Source organism: Triticum dicoccoides, chromosome 2A, assembly GCF_002162155.2.
Source record: "Triticum dicoccoides isolate Atlit2015 ecotype Zavitan chromosome 2A, WEW_v2.0, whole genome shotgun sequence".
In the NCBI taxonomy this organism is placed as follows: domain Eukaryota; kingdom Viridiplantae; phylum Streptophyta; class Magnoliopsida; order Poales; family Poaceae; genus Triticum; species Triticum dicoccoides.
Window position 1 is genome coordinate 686,318,111 of NC_041382.1, and position 4,678 is coordinate 686,322,788.

A 4,678-nucleotide genomic window follows, 5' to 3' on the forward strand; every position below is an offset into this window, starting at 1 on the left:
GGTGGAAAGAGATCACATGTTCAATACCGAACTGCTCCACCAAATCTAGAGCTTCTCCAAAGTAGTCACTGAACTTGTCCTTCCTCATGTGATTCATGCCTATCCACTTGACATCCATGTAGGTGTTTTTCTTGTTCTTGATTACATCCAGATAAATGAGAGCCTGCTGCTTGGTCCAAAACAACTCAGTGCCTCTGAGGATAGCATGCGCATTCACATAAGGGTTGATCTTCCGGCGTTCGATGTACCCAGTGAGGGGAATCTCGTCCATGCCCTTAGCAGGTTCCTTTTGCTTGCTGGCAGTGGTCTTGACATTGCACTTGGGGGCATTGGAGCCCTCTGGTGCTTCATCTTGAGGATTGCGCAGTCGCTTGGAGCCAGTGTCACGACTGGGATTGGAATGGCGAGGGCCACCACCTAAGACACAAGAGAAAGCACACACAAAGAGCGAGAAGAATCAATGCAAAGACCACGACAAAGCAAGGGAAACAAGTAGAAAGCATACGGGATAACTGCCACGAGGAAGATGGGACAACAACGGTAGTGCCGCCTGGTCATGCAGTACTAAAATTTTAGTACCGCTCCTAGTCGCGGTAGTACCGTGTGAGGATACGGTAGTACCGTGGCTTGGAGTGGTAGTAAGACTTTAGTGCCACAGAACGTGCGGTAGTACCGCACCGAACGGGCGGTAGTACCGGACAAGCGGTAGCACCACACCAGTAGCACGGTAGTACCGCACCGCGTCAGATCTGAACCTACTTTTGAATCTGAGAAGACGCGGGAAACCACGACGGAACTACGGTTGATCAAATCTATCACGGGACAATATATCAAGTATAATTTCTACGCAACACTACTCTCCTACAACCTTCTCTTGCAAAGTCTTGGCCTAAAATATCTAGAACACAAGCATCTCCCCAAAAACCTAGAGACAAGAGAACCAACAAGAAAGAGAGGGATTTGGGGAAAAACCTTGGTCCATGGCAAGAGGAAGTGGTGGGGAACGATCCCACCGGTCGGAATCCAAGGAGAGCAGCCGGAGACGGAGATCCGGCGAGGGACTCCGGCCCCGTTCTTGAGCGAGAGAGAGAGAGAGAGAGACGAAGTGGGGAAAACTGACGAATAGGTATGAGGGAGTTAGAACCCCCTGTTCCCGTCCTTATCCCCATGCGCCTCCGATAGTGCGGTAGTACCGCTTGGGCGAAAGAACCGCACCAAAGCGGTAGTACCGCTCTCCCAGGCGGTAGTACCATGCTGGGCCGGTAGTACTGTAATTTCCACGCACGGTAGTACCGTGGTAGGCCGCGGTAGTACCGTGAGCTCAAGAAGAAGCCATTTCCAAACACAAGAAAAGAGAGGTCTTCGCAAGGAAACTTCAAACGAACAAAACACCTTACATCAAGCTCAAACACGAAGGGAAGAAGGGGCAAAACGACAACAAGAGACGACCACGAGACACAACCTCTCCAAAGAGAGGGCGGTGGCCGGAGCCACCTATGTTTGAATCAATTGGTATGGCACCGCGAAGAATTATCCTTGGGCCCATGACCAAAACTCGTCTTTGAAGCACAAGTACCATCAGAAATGGCTAATGTGAAAGATTTGATCAATTTATGCATAATGGGGGGAGGGAGAGTTCATTGAGAGAACACCACTCCCCCTATGTCCATGACTACACCTAAACAAGACAACAAGTTGAGTGTGGTGGGGTGTGCAAGGGTTCAAGCAACATTGCTCGAATCAATGATATTTAGCTCATGCCTTAACTCGCGAAATCTTGCTTCATCCAACGGCTTCGTGAAAATATCTGCAAGGTTATCATGAGTGTTGACGTAGTTGAGCTCGATCTCCCCTCGCCTAATGTGATCCCGGATGAAGTGATACCGAATCTCGATATGCTTCATCTTGAAGTGTTGCACCGGGTTGACAGAAATCTTGATGGCACTTTCATTGTCACACCAAAGAGGCACTTTGTCACAAATGACACCGTAATCCTTTAAAGTTTGCCTCATCCATAAGAGTTGTGCACAACAACTACCGGCCGCTACATACTCCGCTTCGGTGGACGAGAGAGACACACAACTTTGCTTTTTGGAAGACCAACTCACCAAAGAGCAACCAAGGAATTGGCACCCTCCGGAAGTGGACTTCCTATCCACTTTGTCTCCCGCCCAATCAGAATCCGAATACCCTACAAGCTTGAAGTTTGCTCCTCTTGGGTATCATATGCCAAAGTTTGGGGTATGAGCCAAATATCGAAAGATTCGCTTGACCGCCACATAGTGACTTTCCTTAGGTGCAGCTTGAAACCGTGCACAAATTCCCACACTCAACATGATATCCGGTCTAGATGCACAAAGGTAAAGCAAGGATCCAATCATGGAGCGATATACCTTTTGATCCACCGCTTTACCATTGGGATCTATGTCAAGTTGGCACTTGGTGGGCATTGGAGTGGAAGCCGGTTTGGCATCACTTAGCTTGAATCTCTTGAGCATGTCTTGAGTGTATTTGGCTTGGTTGATGAAGGTTCCTTCTCTTCTTTGCTTCACTTCGAACCCTAGAAAGAACTTCAACTCTCCCATGGAAGACATCTTGAACTTAGAGGTCATGAGAGCGGCGAATTCCTCATTGAAAGCTTTGTTAGGGGAACCAAAGATAATGTCATCAACATAAAGTTGGCATACAAACAACTCCCCTTTGACCTTCTTAGTAAAAAGAGTGGGGTCGATTAGCCCAACTTCAAACCCACGATCTTGTAACAATTCGGTAAGGTGGTCATACCACGCATGTGGGGCTTGTTTAAGCCCATAGAGTGCCTTATCGAGTTGATACACATGATCGGGAAAGTAGGGATCCTCGAACCCGGGGGGTTGCTTGACATAGACCAACTCATTAATAGGACCATTAAGCAAAGCACTCTTCACATCCGTTTGTTGCAACTTAAAGTTATGACGAGAAGCATAAGCAATCAACAAACAAATGGATTCAAGGCGAGCAACAGGAGCAAAGGTTTCACCATAGTCGATACCCTCGACTTGGGAGTAGCCTTGTGCCACCAATCTTGCCTTGTTGTGAATGATGGTCCCATGAGCATCTTGCTTGTTCTTGAATATCCACTTGGTTCCAATGACATTGTGGTTCCCCGTTGGCCTTGGCACCAATCTCCACACCTTATTGTACTCGAAGTTGTTGAGTTCTTCATGCATGGCACTAAGCCAATCCGGATCTTCGAGTGCTTCATATACCTTTTGGGGTTCAACATAAGAGACAAACGCGTGATGTTCACAATAGTTTGCTAATTGTCTACGAGTGCTTACCCCCTTTTGAATGCTTCCAAGTACATTCTTCATGAGATGACCCTTGGTGGAGAGCTTGGAAGCAATCTTGGCGGCACGACACTCCAATTCCTCCTCAGTGGTGAGTTGAGGAGCAGTCACTTGATCATCTTCAGCGACGTCTTGAGCTTGTTCTTGATCTTGAACTTGCTCGGAGGAGAGAACTTGACCTTGGGCATCACTTGGTGTGTCAACACCGTCTTGAGCATGATCTTGCCCTTGGTCTTGTTCACGAGGATGAGGGCCTTCACTTTGTTCTTCGGAAGCGTGTGGGCCTTGGGTTGGTGATGACTCCACTTGAGTGGAGCATCGTCCTTCTCCTTCGGCCACAAGGGGTTCCTCAATGGGTAGGATAAAACCAACACCCATTCTTCTTATGGCTTGAGAAGGAATTTCATCACCTACATCACAAGTGCCACTTTGCTCCACTTGGGAGCCGTTATTCTCATCAAACTCCATGTTACACGTCTCCTCAATAAGTCCCATGGATTTATTGAGGACACGGTAAGCATGAGAGTTTGTAGCATAACCAACAAATATGCCCTCATAAGCTCTAGCCTCAAATTTAGAGAACCGAACACCTTTCTTGAGAATGAAACACTTACACCCGAACACTCGAAAGTACTTAAGGTTGGGCTTGTTACCGGTGAGTATCTCATATGGAGTCTTGTTCAAGCCCTTGCGGAGGTAGAGCCGATTGGATGCATGACACGCGGTGTTGATGGCTTCGGCCCAAAAGTTGTATGGAGACTTGAACTCTGTCATCATGGTTCTTGCCGCATCCATAAACATCCGGTTCTTCCTCTCCGTAACACCATTTTGTTGAGGGGTGTAAGGTGCGAAATATTGATGCTTGATCCCCTCATCACTAAGAAACTCATCCAAGGTGTAGTTCTTGAACTCGGTGCCGTTGTCACTTCTTATTGTCAAGATCTTTGCATTGTGTTGACGTTGTGCTTCATTTGCAAAGTCAATGACGGTTTGTTGGGTCTCGCTCTTCCTTTTGAAGAAATACACCCAAGTATATCTTGAGTAGTCATCCACAATCACCAAGCAATACTTCCTACCCCCAAGACTATCGAAGGATTGAGGCCTAAAGAGATCCAAGTGAAGGAGCTCCAAAGGTCTCTTTGAGTAAATGATAGTCGTGGGAGGGTGAGCCTTCTCATGAAGCTTTCCTTCGATACAAGCACTGCAGGCACAATCTTTAGCAAAACTAACATTTGTTAGTCCACGGACATGGTCCCCCTTGAGAAGACTTTGCAAAGATCTCATATTGACTTGGGCTAAACGGCGATGCCAAAGCCATCCCACATCAACTTTAGCCATTAGGCACGTCG